Genomic DNA, 20,816 nt, shown 5'->3' with positions numbered 1-20,816 from the left:
AAAAGCCTGGTTTGAAACAGTTACACAGAGTCTTGCTGATTGGCAGCCCTCAGTACCTGATTTTGTGATAACAAATACTTTAGCCTAAGTTATAATGCATGTATGTAAAAAGAAAATAAATTACAAATACACATTATGCTTAGCGCAATCCATTTTCTGCCTTTTTCATATTAACTTCTAATTTTTTATATTTATTAAATACATAAACAAAATCTGTTTCCCGTATATATTAACTCCCGAAATATTATTTAACCCCACCGTAGTTTAATTATATAAACTAAAGTTTCCTATCCCGGACCCACTAACTAATCGATCTTCGATTAAGTTAGTTAAAAAACCCAATTAAATCCCACCCGATACCTTAATCCTTGCCTTAATCTCACATAAAATCAAAACCACCATGCTTAAATTCCTGCTGGCCCCCCCCGTTACCTTTCGTGCAACTCCATCACCCGACCACCACACGATCTCTCCCCTCCCCATCCTACGACCCGTGTTGATTTCAGAAGGGCCCAAAATCTGAAAGTTACCCGCCCAAAAAGGGTTGTTTTCTGTTAGGCCCCCGATGCGATGTGGCGTTCAATGTATGGAATTGGGTGGCCTCCCCCCAAAACCACCCAGTGCCCTAAAGTGGTGTGATGGAAACCATATACTGCCACCCGATACAAAACAAACCGTCACCATCACCCCACTAAATGCGAAAATGACCACTGTTCCCATCACCCACCAAAAAGTTGACTTGCTGAATAAAGCCAAAACCCCAAAATCATTTGTTTTATCATGAAATTCAACTCCAGACCTCCCTGCACGTGCCAACAAATGATGAACCTGTCAACCTACATCCATTTGCCAACTTGAAGATGCCATAGAACACTCAGTTCACCTTCCAGCCCACACAAAACTTTTTTGACTGTGCGTAGTCGCCCATCAACCTGTTCAGAGCCATTTTTCCCCAAATTCCAGGTATTTAACCCAAAATTCACTGGAAACCTTGTCTAAATTTGAACCAGTTACTCAATTTCTGAAATTAAAGTAAAAATTAATTGAAAGAAGTTCACAGTAACTCAAGAATACTCTACATTAAAACCCTATTACCCTCAAGAAACTGAAAAATATTTCCCCTGTTCTGAAATCCACAAGAACTGAGAATGGCTGCTCCAATTGCCATGGATGTCCGACTAGTTTAAACTCCTCATCTGGACTTAGACCATCTCCCTCTGGCATATAAATATTTCCAAATTAAGGACACTATTGTCCTTGAATCCCCATTAAAATTGTATTGCAAATACAGAGACCTATTCCTCAATCATGCTGACCAAATTGGGCTTTGGGAATCCAATTTTCCCAAGTACCAATTCCCAGAAGTACATGTTTTCCTTGAAATTGTCCATTATTTCCATGCCAATTACATCCCCAATCAGAGAGCAGTGATGTCCCCAAAGCAGACTGTACTCTTTACCATCATTTCTGAATCCATCAATGAAATGCTCCAATTTCAGCCTGGACAAAACCTAACCCCTCTGTCAATTGGTAATCTACTGAACCAATTCCCTAATCTTACCACTGGAAAACTAGTTGAAATGTTTCAAACTTTCATTAGGGAAGAAAAACATATCCCAAGAGACCCCCCTCCCTATGTGGCCACCATATTTTCCCCATTTTGCCAAGATATTGTAACAATGATTTCCAGAGTTCTAGGCTACACTACTAGTGAGTACATAGATGAAATCATTTTAGCTTTCATGTCCATTTTCACTCGAGGACAGCCCCCTGACATCATCTACGATTATGCCAAATTCATAGCAGATAATATGCATGTCTAATTCCTGAGAATGAGTAATGAACGAGTCTTCTAATACTCCTCAGTATTATACCACCTTTTCCTATATTTCCAAGCTGACAAATTTCCATTTACTCTCCAAAAACTTGATACCAAAGGTCACCCTAGGTCAGTGATTTTCTGGATTTCTTTGATCCATAAGTATGACTCCCCATATCCATATACAGACTTCATAGATCTATTTTTACATCCTATTGTAACAATGCGGATATGTAGCCCTCCTCCAAGAATTAGTTCAGATACCAGGAGGATCCTGCAGCTTTCAAAACAACATAAAGTGGGAGATTGGTACTTGTACCAAAATCACACTAAAATTAGGATTTATGGTTGTGAGTTGGCCCCATATAAACTACCCAGATACCTCCCAATGAGGTTATTTGCTCTGGAGTACTATAGGCAGATAATCAATTCAAATGAGGTACATTTTGTCAAAGCCAAAAAGAAGGCCCAACTCATAATCAAAGATCAACTAGGCCCCTTTGTGTGTAATAGCCGAGAAGTTGGAAAGGAAGCAGAACAGATCCTTCATAGACTAAATCTAAAACATAGCTTCATATGGAGATACAATCCCTTGGATTTCATCTGCCACAAAAGACAGAAAACAATATGGCTCCTTATATTCATCACAGAATCCCTGAAATAGGCAAATATGCCAACCAATTAGAGTGGGTAGAAAACACTCTATAGGACAAGGATAGTACTAAAGTGGCTGTGGAAAACACACTGATTGACCTAGAGAAACGACTTGATGAAGGTTCTTTCTTGCAGGTACCAGGTGAATCACAGGCACAAGGAGAATCACAGGCACAAAGTGAATCACATGTAGAAGAAGAATCCCTAGTACAAGAAGAGTCAGAACAACCAGACCTATCAGAGGAGCTTATTTAAACAAGTATACCAGAGCCCATCATGAGTACTCCCCCAGCCTTGCAAACTCCTCTAAATGAGGAGAAAAACCTCAAAAGAAACAATGAAGAGGCAACTCCTTTAGGCAGAGCAACATCACAGGCCTATGTAGAGACCAGCCTGGTCAAAAGGCAAAGATTAAATCCTTTCTCTGAATAGGAATTGACAGAAGAAATAGTTGGAGCCACAAGCACAAAAAGAGAAGGGAGCAGGCATGCTACTCCCTCTGGAGGCGTACAAGAACCTTCCACATCACACACTCAGATGTTGGAAAGGCAGTAGAGTGTTGAAGTGACCTCATTTAGAATGTCAGCCGACAAAGACCAAGACATCAGAGAAAATACAAATTAATTCCAGAAATGAGAGGCTAAAGGCCAAAAGTTATGCACAGTACTTAAAAATGGCCCCCACAAATCAAACCAGGCTCATGTCAGCCTATGATGTCAAGGAAGGTAAAATGCATATGACGTTCATGAAGCCCACTATTCAACAAGCAAGTACAACAACAGGCTACACAAAGATGGATTTCAATGTACTGGCAAAAGACATACATCCTGTTGATCAAATTGAGCTACACAAACAAACACGAGAGATGATTTACTCCACCTTGATAGGGAAAGCCATAACATCTCACCAATTACAAAATTCCTTGAACAATATATCAGCTCAGTTCCAATTAGAGAAGGCCTCTTCACAGGCCAAAGATACCAGAATCAAGTCCTTGGAGGACTTAATCATTGAGGTTCAACATGATCCCAAAGATGTAAAAGCAACTGAAAAATTGATAAAGAAAAAGAATGATGATATAGCTGCTTTAAAGAAGCAACTCAAGATTCCACAATTACATCAACCACAAACAATAGAAGTCTTGGAGACACAAAATGGACAAGAAGAGCTCATGGAATTGGTCCTAAAGCTAAATGACCAACTGAAAGAAACAGAGAAGGAATTAGACACACTGATATAGTCCAAACAAAGTGACCTGGACACCACTTCTAGGACTATCATTCCCATTGTTTCTACTGCAGTACCTTCAACATTGGAAGCTTAATTGGCACCTACAGCTCTACCTGCCACAACTCTTCCTATCACCACTGAATCCACAATAGTAGGCACATCAACATAGAAAACAACAGAGCTAGTTAAAGTCATGGAGGAGATATCAATCCAGGCAACAAAACATAAGAAGTTAAAGGAGAAAGTGGCAAGTTTAGAAACAGATTGCAAACTTGCCCAAATACAACAAAGAGAAGAAACACAGAAAGATCTTAAGATGAGTGAGAAAGTCAAAGCCTTGGAGAAATATCTAACACTGCAAAAGCCATTAGGCCATACTAAAGGAATGCTCCAGGACAACAACATTGACTCTCTGAATGATGTTTGGCCATCAATTCAAGTCATATTTGAGCAAACAGAACTAGTGAAGATAGCTAATGAAGCTATCCAAAAGGTGAAGGAAGAGTTGGGTGATATAACAGAGGATGCCAATCAACTCATCCACTTCCTGAACAACAAAAATAGGTATGAGCTTCAGGAGATTGATATAGAAGACATGACTACAGCTATCTTAGAAATTAGGAAGGTTCTCTCTAAAAGAAACCTTATGTTGAATTTGGAAGAAAAATGCCAAAACATGCAGGTAGCCATTGATAGGTTCATGGTCAAGTTTCAAATTTTGAGGGAGAAGGGACTCCCAAGTCCAATGGTCATCAACAATAAACTTATGACCCAGTTGGACTATGGTGATAGATTGAGGAAATTGGCAAAGGAGCAAGCAAGCACTTCTACTATCAAAGCCTTGCCAACAGGGAAAGTTCTCTATGACAGCTTTGATAACCTGTTCTTTTTGGAGCATGAAATCAAGCATATGTTCACCACAAAGCCAAACTTTGAAAAATACACAGAGGTAGATGAAATCTACAAAAGGATGCTAAATGTGAAATTACCTGATGATGAATGGTAGGAGAAAATGACATATTGATTATAATTTTTTTTTACATCATAAGTTACTACAATAAATCTGAGGACAACCAGGTAAATAGGTAAAAGGTAGATTAACAGGGTCAAAGAGTAATAGGGTCAAAGAGCATCAGTAAAATATCAAAAGAAAGAAGGTTCTAGCGTGGAAACACCACTACTACCAGCCTACTTAAAAGGCTCACATCTCAACTGCAAACAGCCAACAACACCACAATAAAAGGGACAACAGGATGCAGTTTTCCATCTGTCTCTATATTCGTGCTTGAAGATATTTTTATTTCCTAGATTAAATCTCAAGCTGTTATGAGATATTTTGTAGCTATTTTTGTATAAATATTTCACATTTCGAAGTATGTAGTGTGGATTCTAAGACATTGTTATAGACTTTCTCTTCCAACTCAAAATTCTATTGTATCAATGATTGGTTTGGCTTGCTGGACCAAGGAATAATGATGAGATATTTTACAGGATTCCTATGCAAGGCAGATAACAAATAAGTGTCATATTTTTTTTAAATTTTGTGCTTTATTATGTTTTCCATAAATATTTAATGTATCTTTCAATTCTAAAAGTTATAACATGGAATGATAATTCAGAATTTGCTTGAATGCACTCTGTTTTGACAGTTATACTTTATCAATGTTTTATTCAGTATATTTAAATTAAAGAATTCTTCATTGCTCCTTAGATTAGGTAGCTTCCTATGATCTATAGCAAAGGATTCTTCATTGCCCTTTGTTCATTATCATCACCTGTTCCTCATTCTGTTCCCAGTCCAAGGATTCTTAAGTTCCCTTTTACCCTGGTTAGAAACTCTTCATCCACTTGGTCTAAAATATTTTCCTTTTGCTTTGCTAACTCTCCCTATAGACATTCCATTTAATGATCTAGTCCAGTTCTACCATTCTTTAGTTGACTCCATAGCCCAATGGTTTGAAGACCCTGCTCTATCCATCTATTTCCAAAATTCCACCACCCAAACTCAATATCAAAACCAAAACTCCACAGAACTTTAATAGCTAGCCTAAGATCCCATAAAAACAAAGTTAAATCATAAAGAGAGAGCCCTCTCTGAGTGTAGGTTGGATAGAACCTATATTTAAAATATTGGTTTGTGGTTACCTCAGACTATGCCTTCTTCTTATAAATTCAAAGGAAATTCTAAGTGATAACAGATGCCAATGTGGTTTCGAATCAGGAATTCTTAGATCGAGGGGAAAGGATCATTTAGCAAATAGTCTTTGACAACCCTATATAAGAACCAGTGGAACAACAAGACAAGTAGGATGAGAAATCAACCAACATCAACCATGTCCCAATCCCCCCTATTCATAGCATAATCAACAAACCCTAACAGGTGCTAGTTGTAGAAATGGATCATCAAGATGGGGAGGACAGACACAACGATGAATGCCAGGAAGAGGGAGAAGGTCCTCGATGCAACGGGAACCTATTTATAGGGGGAAACTAAGAAAACTAAGAGGAGGTTACCTTCAGATTCCCTATCCTAGATGTGACTCGTGACATCACAATGAAAAGAATTTGAATAGCATCTCTCCCACTGTTCTACATAAATCATCTAAAGATCCTGATGCCTTTCTTTTTGAATTCGATATTTTATGTCGCAGTTATAAATATTATGGTGATTCTCATAAACTTGAATTGTTTCCCACCACATTAAAAGATTCATCCCTTATGTGGTTCGTGAGTCTAGGGCAACACACTATATACACACGGGATGACATGAGATCAATTTTTCTTAAAAAGTATCAAGATTTTTGAAAAAGTAGGGACATCAATGATATCCTTAGGATGCAACAAAATGAAGATGAAAACCTAGAAGAGTATCTTGAATGATTCCTATACAAATTCCACAAATCCCATGGGTCCAACCTAGATGAAAATATTATAAGAACTGTGTTCCTAAAATGGCTAAGAGATGACTCGATTGAAACATTAAACCTACTCAATGGTGGATACATTTATAAAAAGAAATTTGTTGAAGTCATTGAGTTGTGTCACACCTATTCTAGAAGCCAAGCTAAAGTAGGTAAAAAGCTTCGGGAACTTAGAGACAATTCTAGAGACTATGTGCAAAAGAAAACTGTGGTTAATGATGTTACAAGAGTTGAGCTGGGAAACCTATTAGAAAATTTTAAAACTGATATCCTGAACATAATTAGTGACTAGCTAGACCCCATGAAAATTAAACAAAAGGAAGAAGCCAAGAAAGCAGCCATGGAAGTCTTTTGTTCCAAGTGTAGGCATAAACATGCAGAAAGGGAATGTCCTTTAAACACCATTGAGGTTTGTGGAATCTATACCCTATAACACCTGACTGAGAAGTGCCCATCACTTCCCGGCTTACAAGACATCTACAAGGCCAATGCAGAAACCGTTGACCAATATCAAGCAACCAAAAGACCCACCTGGAGAGGCCAGAGTCAGAATGTGTTTCCAGATCCAAAACCTCAAGGTTATAGCCAAACTCAACCATGGACCTTTCCTGCATCCTACCCTCCTTGGGTTGCTTAGCAACCAAAAAATACTTCCTGGGGCTAGAATTGGAGGACAAACCCGTATGCCAACAACTATCAACCTCAGTGCCAATTCTATGTGCCTTATCCAAATATGCCAATTTCTTCATATAATCCGACCATGCAAACCTATCAACAAGTGTATAACCCTAATATGTATCAAAAACCTACGTTTCCACCACCTCCTTTGCATCAAATATTACCTGCACCTACTAACCTATCATCTTCACAAGCACATGCTACCATAAACTCACACCATACTACACTGTTGCCTGTGCAACCTGTACCTAACCCAAGTCATAAAAGGTTACCTCAACCAGTGCAAAACATTGATATTCAACCTTTTCCTACATACATGATCACTACCATTCCTATGAATGAAATCCAATTATGATCACGAAAGACAGTCTACAAAGGAAAATAAGTTGTTGTCATCCAAGAAGAGGTACCCTCCACGTTATCCGAAAATCATTCACAAAACGGAAAACAACAACAGTCACAGAAACAAGAAGAATCACCTGAACCACCATACCCGGAAAGACTAATTCTAAAGAAAGAAGAGACCCCACTTGAATATGATCTGGAAAATGAAAATAGAAATGTCTATATTAAAATCCCACTTTTACAATCAATTACAGACATTCCCATATACACCAAAATTTTCAAGGATCTATTCATTAAGAAACTGGGGAGTAAGGGGCATAAGAACCATAATGTTAAAATCATGAGCCAAATGTCCACCATGATTGCTGATATGCCTGCCAAATACAATGACCCCAAGAATCCCATTGTCACTATTGAGATAAATAGAGTACTTATACCCAACACACTTCTAGATCTAGGGGTAATAATAAATGCAATGACGTATGAAATAATGATGTCACTACAACTACCTAGTCTTAAAACCACCATATCCTTTTAGAAATGGTAGATAAATCCGTCGTTAGACCAATAGGATCCCTGGAGGACATAGTAGTTACTATTTCCTCTTGGCAATACCCTATATATTTCATATTCATTTCTCCAAAAACCTTTAGGCCTAGACACCCGGTAGTCCTGGGGCGGCCATGGCTGGCAACTGCTGATGCCGTCATTGGATGCAAAAATGGGGAAATGATCATTTCTAATGGCCCTAAAAATTAAACATTGTCTATTTTTCCACCTGCTCAAATAGCTGTCGAAGTACCATTATGGCTCAAAAACCCACATGGAGACAAAGACTGCATGTTACCCTTGTTAACATTAGATTAGTCTAGAGGTCTCCAAGAGCATTTTGATGAGCATGTTTTGCAACATTTTTTAGCTGATAGCTCTTGTATCGATTATCCCATATCTTTTAATGGTTATCAGCATGTGTTTAGTGATGAGTTTCAGGAAACTTTCCACCCAGCTGTCTTCACCTCATTTGTAGCAATGGAGGAAAGCCATGAGCTCACCACAGAACCTATGGAAATATTTGAAGGGAAAATTTTACATATCGGTACAGGATTGACTGCAGAACAAAAGCAGCAGTTGATGAGTATGATTCGTGAACAATCTAGAGAATTCACATGGGATTACTTGGATATGAGGGGTATACATCCAGACACTTTCATCCACCATATATATACGAATGAAAAAATGAGACCTATTCGGCAACCACAAAGGCATATGAACCCAACATTAAAAGACATTGTCAAAGAGGAGCTTCACAAAATTTTGGCCACAGATTTCATCTACCCCATTTTTGATAGTAAGTGGGTGTCACCTCTAGTTGTAGTTCCAAAGAAGAATGACAAGTGGTGGATCTGCGTTGACTACAGAGAACTAAACAAGGCCACATTGCACAACTATTTTCCATTTCCCTTCATCGATCAAGTTCTTGACACGCTTTCAGGTAAGAAATATTTTTCTTTTCTAGATGGGTACAGTGGGTACAATCAAATACAAATAGCCAAAGAAGACTAGGAAAAGACTACCTTTAAATGCCCGTGGGGTACTTATGCATATAAAGTCCTCCCCTTTCATATTTGTAATGCCCCTGCCACTTTCCAAAGAGTTGTACTTGCCATTTTCTCTGATCTGATCCATGACTGTGAGGAAGTCTATATGGATGTGGTCACACGGAATTTGTCAAGGGTGCGGACACGACTGACCTTCCTAGAAGTCTAAGACATTCTAATGACAAACAAGACAAAATGGAGTGATCTTTCTCTAAATACACCTTTTACAACATGAAATCTACAAGTGTTTAGGCTTACCTTATTCCAAAACGCTGTTGTTGAAGTCCGTTCTTGACGATCCGGATGATCTCCTCCTTCAAGTCAATTCCTGCAACCACAAACAATCAAACAATTACCAAGCACTTGCATTTCATATAATAAAACATATATTCAACATGCAGACCAAGGAACACATGAAATAACTCATTAACACAAGCTATTGAGAAAAATAAACCAGTTTGTATTAATAACGAAACAAAGAAACTCTTACAACCTGGCCTTGGTGTTGTGCAAGTTCCTCCCAGGGTCCATCAAGGGTTTTCCTCTACTTTGACAAAGCTCACCCTCTCCCAAGTAGAATCAAGTGAAGACAATCTCTCCTCACAAAGGCTCTAATGGAAGACCTAAATCCTGCAGCATTTACCCAAAGAAAATGTATAGCTCCAACCTCCTCTCCTTCTGGCTCAATGCCTTTATTTATAGTGCTGTAAAGAGGTTATTCAGGTCCACTATCAATGGGATCATCCCCCTCTTTGGGTGGGATAGCTCCCTTATTGATGGGATAAGTTCCCCCTTAATAGAGATACATGAACCAACTGGAGGCGCATCCATTTCATCAAACCGACCTCTAGAATGTTCTAGAAGTAACCACAAGTAACTTTTTCAAGATAAAACTCGCGCATTTTGCCTTTTACAGAGGGACGCACCTGTCCCTTAACATACAGAGCGTCCATGGACGCAGATTTTGTGAACATGGTCAGCGTCCCCGCAGGTAAGACTAGAGAGAACCTGCGACCCCAGAGATAAACATAGTTTTTACAAGACTTTCTCTCTTCTTTGAGTTTGAGATGGATAACAGAGGCATGAGACTTGCCTAAGAGGGTAGCATGACTGTTGATTTGAGCCATACTAACTGTGAGTAGTCAAGGTGACATTTTTTAGTGTAACAGATTGCCCCCTAAAGTGCGAAGCCTGGAATAGAATAGGGTTTTGTAATTCTAGGAAGGGTGAAGCGCTTTATCATTTCAAGGATTGTCTTGTGGATGGCCTGGTTGGAACCTGCAATTTTCAACACAAAATACATGGATAAGATTATATCATCACTGAGGTAGGCATTCCCATACTCAGATTCAAAACTTTAACTAATGGACTAACTATTCTGATACAGGAATGATCTTGTAGTACATCATTTTAATAGACTTTTGTAGACACAGTATGGACGCAGCCATCTGTTTATGATTAGTCTACATAGATAATGAATACAAAACTCCTCGCAGCCTGGATGGTAGAAACTAGATCCAGGGTCTTCACTTCTACTTCCCGAATTGGTACGATTCTAGCCATGTGATTAAATGATTCGATGTCGAACATGGTAGAAACTACTTGATTACCAGTCAATGATGTAAACTGTTAACAAGTATGAGAGAGACCACCAGTAATGTCAATGGTTCTCAAAGTACCAAGCACAACCCGTGAAATGTGAATAGATGTTTTGATGTCGAACACTTCACGGAATCCTTTGATCGAAAGTCAATGATGTAAACTGACGTCAAAGGCGAGAAACCTGCCATTGATGCATGCAGACTTCAAGGTACTGTCGATTCCTAAGTCATCTTTCTAGATAATGTGTCGATGTCGATAGAAAGCGACCCGTTGTAGGCAAGCCCGCAACACGAAATCATTGTTCAAGTTGAAGAAATGTTGCTGTAAGGACTGACTCAGGGATGGTCAAATGGATGACAAGTATTTTGCAGATGAAGGTTTTGCTTGTAGACCTCTTGAACACATAACGACACAACAGATGGCTTGGTGACGAATAATCTCAAAGTTAATCCCCGAAACCCGGCTAAAGACTTCCAAAGTGATTTGGTCAACTGTGAGGTAAAAGATTTCCCAACCCAGGTGAATGAAAAGTGTCGTGTTCAAGAGTGGTAATAAAGTTTCTTCTGAGACAAAAGGTGACAAACAGGTTCATTCTTCTCTCTTTTCCCCCACCATTTCTGGCAAGTACCTCTTTATTTTTAACAAGCTTGAGGAGGATAACATATGCTTGATTATAAGCTCATCCTTTGGATGAGTCCAACCTAGTTTAAATTCGAACCCTAGGAAGGAGTGGTTCGTTCCTGTTTGTAATTGAACAGGTCCTCTACTGTAAAAGTTTTAACGAGCCCAGTATAGGAGAAACTCGGCGTTTTTCAATTTTAGAGAGTCTGAAAAAACTAAAGGAGACTCCACGTTGAACTTTTTCGTATATTTGTGTCCCTCAAGCCCGAAAAAGTATAAAATAATACCTGGGGGAACCGCTTGATCTTGCGACCAAGGAGTACTTTCATAATAGTGTCGTTGACCTGAAAAGTAAAAAGCGATCAAGGACACGTCGTTTTATTTCCTTATCGAGTTCGAAACGACAAAAACCCGGCAATCTTTTCCTGATTTTGCGGTCATAAAAGAGCTAAAAGGGGACCGTCTTTTAATTCCGTTTTAACGAGTGAAAAAGAAACACTCGGCGATCTTTTCATGTTTTAGGAGTCAGAAAAGGGCTTAAAAGATGACTCTGATATTTTTGTTTGTGAAAAATTACAATTTCCCTCGAAATCCCTTTGTCCTGCACAAAAGCAACACATTACTCATACCTGTTTAAAATAGGCAAAAATACATTCAAAAACATCTTTTCATGGTAAAAAATGAACTAATTCATCCAAAAAACCTATAAAAAGACCTTTTACCATGTCATTTTTACCGTTTCACTGTTGAGGTTGAAAAAGGAGCTTTTGACAAGAAACTTCCCGTGGTCGCTGCGGAAAATCTGACCGTCGGAATCGAACGCCGTCTCATCCAGGTATTTTACACATCCTACTCTGCATTTCTATCCGTTTAGAATCAATTTTTAGGTTTTAGTTTCATTTTTTGGGGGGGTTTTGGTTTTGGAAAGCGCCTCTCGGCGGACGCAGGTGCCCTTCGGGTGACCTGCGTCCCCCGACTTTTTCTCATACGGGAAAACGGTCGGAAGACGCAGCCCGCCTTCAGGCCAGCTGCGTCCGGGCGCCCTGTACTACAAAGCCGGGGTGCGTCCTCCGAGAAACGCGCATTTCAAAACCCCAACTCTCTCAAAAAACCACCAAAAATTCCCAAATCAATTTCTAATTGCTATTTTTGATATGCAGGGCATTAATCATGTTAGACTGGAGAGAAAGAGAGCATGTAGAGGAAGATGAAGCTGCAATAAATCATCAACCTTCCCTGGATGCCCTAAGAGCATGCGGATTATACAAATATTGGACCATACCGGGCATGAGGGGCCAGGTAAGATTCTTGGAATGGCTGGTTGAGCGATGGAACGTACAAGAACAATGCTTTTACATAGGAGGGCACCAGCTCGAGATAGAGCCCTCGGATGTATACTTTCTCACTGGCTTGCCAAACAGAGGTGAGCAACTCAGTCTTGCGGGGACTAGGCCGGGTGGCCAATCCCTTGATAGTCTCCGCGAGGATTGGTGCACACGTGGGGCTCACCATTCAAAAGGCATAGAGATAAAACACATCACTCTACTGGAACTCAAAGTCATAGCGTTCACGGTTACCAGAATTTGCTGCGCGGCCGCTTTACACATTGCTTCCGGATCCCAAATGCGGATGGCAATTGACTGTTACCAAGGCACCATTTTCAACTGGTGTGAAGCTGTGTCGGCTCATATGAAGAGCCAACTGACCAAGGCAAAGAACGGACGACTAAAGACTTTTGGATATGGGCCTATAGTCGTGAGCTTTGCCTTGGAGAGAATTCCAATGCTGATCCCTCAGCAACTCACTGTTGATATCTTGGGTCCTCGGCAGCCAAAGCTGATACGATGGGTTGCGGTGATGGCCCGGCATCCTGACGAGGGCGCGACAGTAGTTCGATTCTCAGATAGTTATTTTGACTGGTTAGAGGGCCAGCTTTTTGTGATACAGGACTTTCCGTATGCCGGAATGGATTTCAGAGGTGATCCGGACATGGTTCTTCCACAGGGAGAACAATGGGACGACAGAGGTACTTTTTATTTTCACAAGTTTTCTAATTATGTATTTTTTGTATTTTTTATATATATCGTCTCAAAACTAATAGTAAACTTTTTCAAAATGCAGATGTTGGTCCACAGCGTCCAGCCAACCTCCGGCCTTATGATAGACTACATCCAGCTGCACCGGTACCGGCCCCACAGGATGCGGCAGCAGAAGTACTAGCTGAGTTGGAGCATGATCTAGAGCGTCTCACGGCAGATATACCTGAGACTACTATGGACGACATTCCTATCAGGCTTCAGCGCTTCGTAGTCGCGGTCCCTGGACCGTTTAGGAGATTTTTGCGTAAGGTAGCCCGCGCAGTGGTGTCGTACAGAGAGCACCACCAGTGATTGACTAGTCACTTTTGTAGTCACATGTGACATTTTTGACTTTTTGTACTATCATTTTGCCGATCATAAGGTGTTTTAAACCTATGATCGAAGACGATGTATATATTTTTTGACACACTTCTATCTATATATATCACTATTACCGGCTTATCTTGTTTAACATATGTGATGAAATGTTTTTAAATTTACTTGCATGATTATCGTAAATGTCTGTCCAACATTCGAGAAGCAATTGCATCTGCTAATGTATTCAAAGACCTTGGAATATGTTGATATTCAATGTAATCAAATTCACGTTCCAAGAGACGCACTCTCAAAAACAACCTTAATAACACAGGATTTCTAATGGCATAAACTCTATTAAGCTGTAATACAACAAGTTCAGAATCTAACCTCACTATCAAACGTCGAATTCCAAATGAAATAGATTCGGATAATAATTCAACCACTGCACTGTATTCTGCAATGTTATTCGTTGTTTGACCGAGGCTTACCCCATGCATAGAAACTAACTCGTCAGAGGGCGAATAGATAACCCAAGCTGCGGAAGAGATATTCCGTGTATTACGACAAGCACCATCAGCAAATCCAATGTATGTTTGGAGAGGCGTCGACATCTACAATATCAAGAGTAAAACCAAGATAAGCCAGAATAATGACGAAAAACCACACTCGCTAAGCTAAGCACACTGACTAAACTAACACACTTGCTAGCTAGAAAGAAAATCTAACCTATCTAAAAATTTCTCCATACCCATCATTTTAAGCATAATACCTCTTTAGGTAAAGTCCATTTCTGGGTTTACCCAAAGAGTCCCCATCAAAATCAACTAACTCATAAGCCCCTTTTGCTAGCTTTCGCTTTACAATGTAGGGCCCATGCCACATGGGAACGAATTTTCCGGCACCTAGCTTATCGTTAGCTTGATCATATAATAGTACTAGGTCTCCTTCCGAAAAACTTCGAGGGGTTACATTTTTATCGTACTGAGCTTTCATTCGTTTCGCGTGAGTCTCGATAGCTAAAGTAGCGTCACGTCGAGTCTCATCTAATTTAGCCAAGTATAATAACCGTTTCTCCTCTTCGGAAGTAGCTGGAAGTAATTCGACAGCCATTTGAAGTGATGGGATTTCGCATTCAATAGGTAACACAGCTTCTAAGCCATAAACTAGCTGGAAAGGGGTGAAACCTGTTGAATTTTTCACTGAAGTTCGATATGCCCATAGCGCCGAAAATAACATGTTATGCCAATTCGTTCGATGGATACCAATGATCCGTCGAATCATGATGACTAGAACTTTGTTGATTGACTCAACCAAACCGTTGGCTTGCGGATAATAAGGAGTAGAGCTATCGTGGCGCAAACCAAGCTGGCTTGTAAGCTCAGTCATCATGACGTTTCGAAAATGGCTCCCATGGTCAGTAATGATTGCTTGTGGGACACCAAACCTAGTTATGATATGATTGAATACGAAAACTGCAGCTGTCTTGCCGCTTGCGTCGAATGTAGGCATCGCCTCGGCCCATTTTGTAAAATAATCAACCGCGAGGATGATATACGCATGCCCCCCGGCCGAGTGAGGGTTACAAGTAATAAAGTCAATGCCCCATTTGGCGAATGGACCAGCGGCAATTATAGGGTGGAGAGGAGCAGGTGGAGCGCGCATCTTTCGATCAAACACTTGACAGTTGTGGCATGTTCTGACAGCAAGGATACAATCTTTAAACATAGACGGCCAGAAATAGCCAGCGCGCAACACCTTCTGAGCTGTGGCATACCCAGACATATGACCGCCACATGCTCCAGAGTGACAATCATTCAAAACTCTCTCAGCCTCTTCGTGAGTTAAACAACGTCGAAAAACTAAGTCTGCCCCCCGGCGATAAAGTGTATCTCCAATAATTCTGTATTGCTGGGATCGAAACCGAATTTTTCGACGGTCTTCCTTGGAAGCTTCAGGCCGAAAGGTTTGGGTTTGGAGATAGATGATTATATCCCCATACCACGGATCTAAAGTGCTAATAAGAAACAAAGATTCGTCCGCAATGGACTCCTCTGCCACAGTCTCTGTGTCAGCACTCGGGAAATCACACATCAATTCCGCAAAAACTAAAGATTTCTTAGACTTGGACTTCTCGAACTCCAAGTCGAACTCTTGCAGGATAACAATCCATTTAGAGTACTTGCCCCCTAGCAGTTGTTTTGTCAAAATATAAATCATAGGGTTGCAATCCGAAATAACTGTAGTCTTGCGGAGAAGAATGTAGTGACGAAAACGCTGGACAGCTTGAACGGCTGCCAGGGCCAATTTCTCCACATGCGAATATTTTAACTCAGTGGGATTTAAGGTTCTACTAAGATAATATATCACATGCTCTGCTTTGAATTCATCTTCTTGAACTAACACCATTCCAATGGTGGAATGCGAAGCTGCGAGGTATAAGAAGTAGTCCTGGTTGTAGTTGGGAGGATGCAATAACGGTGCATGGGTCAACGCGTGTTTTAATGCATCAAAAGATTGTTGGGCAATCTCGTCCCAAAAGAATTGTGCGTTCTGTTTCAACAACCGTGTAAAACCTTTAGTGACCTCGGCGTAGTTTGGGATGAATCGGCGTAAAAAGTTCGCTTTCCCTTGCAAACTTTGGAGTTGGCGCAAACTCGAAGGAGGAGGCAATTTGATGATAGCCTCGACTTTCGAGGGATCGACGCGAATGCCGGCTTTTGAAACAACAAATCCCAGCAATCGACCTGTTTCTATACAGAAAACACACTTGTGGGGATTCAACCGAATTCGATAATGCCTACACCTCATAAAGATTGCTCGTAGGTGGACAAGGTGATCAGCTCGACGTAAAGAATGAGCAGGCAAATCATCGAGATAGGGTTGCACAATGTGCTTGATGTCATGAAATGCATAAGACATTGCCCGTTGAAAAGTAGCGCCGGCATTCTTAAGCCCAAAAGGTAATTTGCAATAAGCAAATGTCCCCCATGGACAAATGAATGCCGTTTTTGGTTGATCGGCAGGTAGAATATTGATTTGATTATAGCCTGAGAAACCATCCATGAAGGAAAACATCTCACTTCCGGCACAATCATCAATAATTTGATCGATATAAGGCGTAGGATAGTTGTCTTTTGGACAAGCTCGATTGATATCCCTATAGTCGATACAGATTCTTATTGTTCCTTGTTTTTTATTGACGGGAACAATATTCGATACCCAATCCGTTAACGGGATCGGATAAATGAAACCTGCTTTCAACAGCTTTTCGACTTCTGCTTTAATCGCAGCCGCTTTTCGAGGGTGAATCTGACGCAACCGTTGCCGAATGGGTTTAGCATCCGGGTAGGTTTTGATTTCATGAACAACAATGGCAGGATCAATTCCTGGCATTTCCTCGTAAGACCAGGCAAACACGTCGCGGAATTCTTGGAATAGGGCCTTGTAAGTTTGGATTTCTTCTTCAGTACATGCGGCACCTATATGAATGTTCTCCTCGATTCCGGGCTTCACTGAAATATCAATGGGAATAGTACGAGAAATATTCCCTAAATTCAGCTCTGAATCAGAATGTTTCGTTGGATCCTGAGCGTCTTTGACATATTCAGCGGTAAAGATAGATGAAAAATCATTTTCAAATGCATCATCCTTAGGTAAAAACGAAGATCTGTGATGGAGATCTTCCCATGGTAGATCATCTACACTTAGGATTTCGCGAAGTTGTTCGTCAGATGACACTTCTTCGGGAAACGTTATCCGTTCTAAGGGTGAGGTGAAAAGTGACTCTTCACTGACCACATTCATTTGGTCGGTTTCGGTTGAATGAAAGTCGGTAAAAGACATAAGAGCTTCATAAGCAATCTCATACGGACTCAACGGCATAACATCACCGAGTGAGTCTAGCTCAGAGTCAGATGGAACATACCAAGGATCATCATAAATAATGTTTTCTGACGTGATCATATGAATTGTTGCAAACGAAGGGTCTGCATTGAGTGGAGGGAGAGGAAAAGTTCCCAGTAAACCGGAATCCTTAACTAAACCTACACCAATGTCCCTATAAGGGATTGTCGTTTTACCAACATGCTGGATAGTTTCTAAAGAGGTTGGGTCGGATGAAAAGTATGTCAGCTGATCAATAGTCACGATCTTACCGTTATGTGGAAACTTAATGACTCTGAAGACCGATGAAACGACCGCTGTCATAGCATATGACCAACTTCGACCCAAAAGAAGGTTGTAGTCTAGAGGGGCATCAACCACTTCCACATCCAGACTAACGGTTTTACCTTCGACCCCTATAGGCAATTCTTGTAGAATACCAAACGGACGGAACCCACGGCCATCAAAGGCCTTAAGGATGGTGGGGGATTGGTTCAACGAAGGAGAACCAAGCGATCTCCAACATTGAATCGACATAATACACGTAGAAGCTCCCTCATCAATCACAGTCCGATGAATAGGCCTGTTTTTGACTATCACTGGAATTTGGAAAGCCATTTGATGGGGGAGACGCGGTGTACTATTTTCTAGATCAAAGATCATTAGGTTCGGGTCCTGAACATCGACAGCTCCAATAGCCGACAAAAGCAATTTTCGTTGCGCTGGACATGATTGCAGCACTTCGAGTGCCGACATTGCTGAAGGTGAAACAGCTAAGTCTTCAACAATGTTGTAATTCTGGGCTGCTCTCGCATGTGGATTGAAAGCAGACCTTCGAAGTACACCCTTGGCGGGCGGCTTAATCACTAAGTCTGGGTTAGGTTTTTCGATCTGTAGTGGATCGGAACCAGGAGCTGAGGTTGATGGGTTAGAGTGAGAAGATTCTGCTTCCTTACCATCAACAGGAGCCTTACTACCATAATCTTGCGATCGAGTCGCAATCCTGACATGAGACATCATCAAAATGGGTTCTTCACTGGCATTCGAAGAAGAACCTATCATCTTATTCTCCTGCTCTGGAAATGGATTTTTTAACACAGCAGGAGTGGGAGAACCTTTGACTATTTTCACTACCTCGGCCCGATGAGGGCAGTCTCTCGTAAAATGATCTTCTTCACAAATGAGACAAGGATATCGAGGTTTGCGTTTTTCGTCATTGGTTTCCGACTTTTCCGTTTTCTCCTTTGGAGCCTTGTCTGCTTTAGCCTTCTTCTTTCCTTTCTTCTTTCCACCGTTTTTTGATTTGGCCGTAGATGACTCTACAGCGTGAATGTCGGCGGTAAGTTCAGGAGGAGAAGACTCTCCTGTCGGAGAATCAGGCAAAGTGATAATTGGAGTATTGGAGGCCTTGGAAGACTTCTTCTTACTCTTCGTAGTCACGATACCAATCATACCATCAGCGGCATGAGATCCCGAAGGAGCAGCAGCGATTTGGTTTGACTTTGGAAGATCCGGAATTTTCTCGTGTAACGTACCCGACTGAGTGTAAACTAAGTCAAGGTATTGTGCCTGAGCAATGACTTGCTCCTCAGTAACTACTCCGGCCTTAGCTACATCTTCAGTAATTCTTGGTAATAATGATTTGACAAACCATTCAGCTAAGATTTGGTCCGGGATAAAAACTTTCACTAATCTTCTTCGACGTCTCCACTCATGGATGTGATCAGAAATGTACGTGGATGTCGATTGTTTTAGCGAAGTTAATAATTCTGTACCATTATCGTATCTGACTGGTAACTGAAAATGAGTTAAGAACGAGGTAGCTAACTGGCTAAAGTTGTAAAAAGAGGCCCGTGGTAACTCAATGTACCACTTGGCTGCGAGACCAATGAGTGTACGCTGGAAAAGACGTAAGCGGATGGAATCATCTGAGATGGAATTTGATGCACACCAGAGGTGGTAAGTCATCACGTGATTAGACGGATCCTCTCCAGACTTACCTTCGAACTTGGGTATATCGCTGGGCAACTTATTTGGCATTGGCGGCCAGAACTGAAGATATTGAATTGGATCGTTCGTTAGGCGCGTCAAGTCGGGTAAATCTAAAGTCGCAATAAACGGTAACTGCCGGTTAGGATCTCTAAAACTCTGAGTCACAATACCAGCCCCAGGAGGAGGATATCCAGGATAACTAGGAACAGGAGTCGCATTTGGGATATTATATCCTCCTGGAAAACCAGGATTAACCGGACCGTACTGGGGTTGCTGAGGTGGTTGATAAGTGTACCCAGGATACGGTTGATACTGGTAAACCGGTTGTTGGGCAGCTTGCCCAGGTTGATACTGTCCCTGGTACGGAGGTTGAACAAATTGAGGTTGAGTAGTAACAACCGTACTTGTACCAGGTTGGCCTGCAGGCATCTGGACTGTGGTTTGAACCGTGGGTCCAGACAACGGTACAGATGTCTGAGGAGTGGTTACAGGGACAGTAGAAACCGGAGCTGCCGATACTCCAGAAGTAAGCATGGTAGATGAAGCGGTAGTTGCTGCAGCCGTGTGAGGTGGAGTACCAGGTGCAATTGGCGGCTGAGTAACTACAGAAGTTACAGGGGTCTGAACACTTGACTGGACAGGTTGCGGTTGCTGGGGTGGACCAGGAACTGCAGGTTGTCCTGCTTGAGGTACCGACTGTATACTTGGTTGCGACATCTGTTGACCCTGTGACGGATCCCATGTTAACATTCCAGGGTATTGACTCGTAACAGGTTGAGGATACTGAGATCCATAGCCGTATTGAGGATAGGGTTGATAACTGTAAGGTGCAGTCCCATATGATTGCCCTTGAGGTGGTTGATAACCTTGAGGTAAATACGAATACTGGGGTTGACCTTGACCTTGAGGTTGGTATCCTTGAGGTTGATACCCTTGGGGTTGATACCCTTGGGGTTGCCATCCTTGAGGTTGCCATCCTTGAGGTTGATATTGATACTGAGGTTGACTTTGGGGTACATATTGAGGCTGGGGTTGATACCCTTGGGGTTGATACCCTTGAGGTTGCCCCCCAGTCACG

Source organism: Pinus tabuliformis, chromosome 5_2 (genome assembly GCF_031772625.1).
Source record: "Pinus tabuliformis cultivar Carrire ecotype Pingquan chromosome 5_2, CPIR1, whole genome shotgun sequence".
In the NCBI taxonomy this organism is placed as follows: Eukaryota; Viridiplantae; Streptophyta; class Pinopsida; order Pinales; family Pinaceae; genus Pinus; species Pinus tabuliformis.
This window is presented reverse-complemented; position numbering follows the sequence as displayed.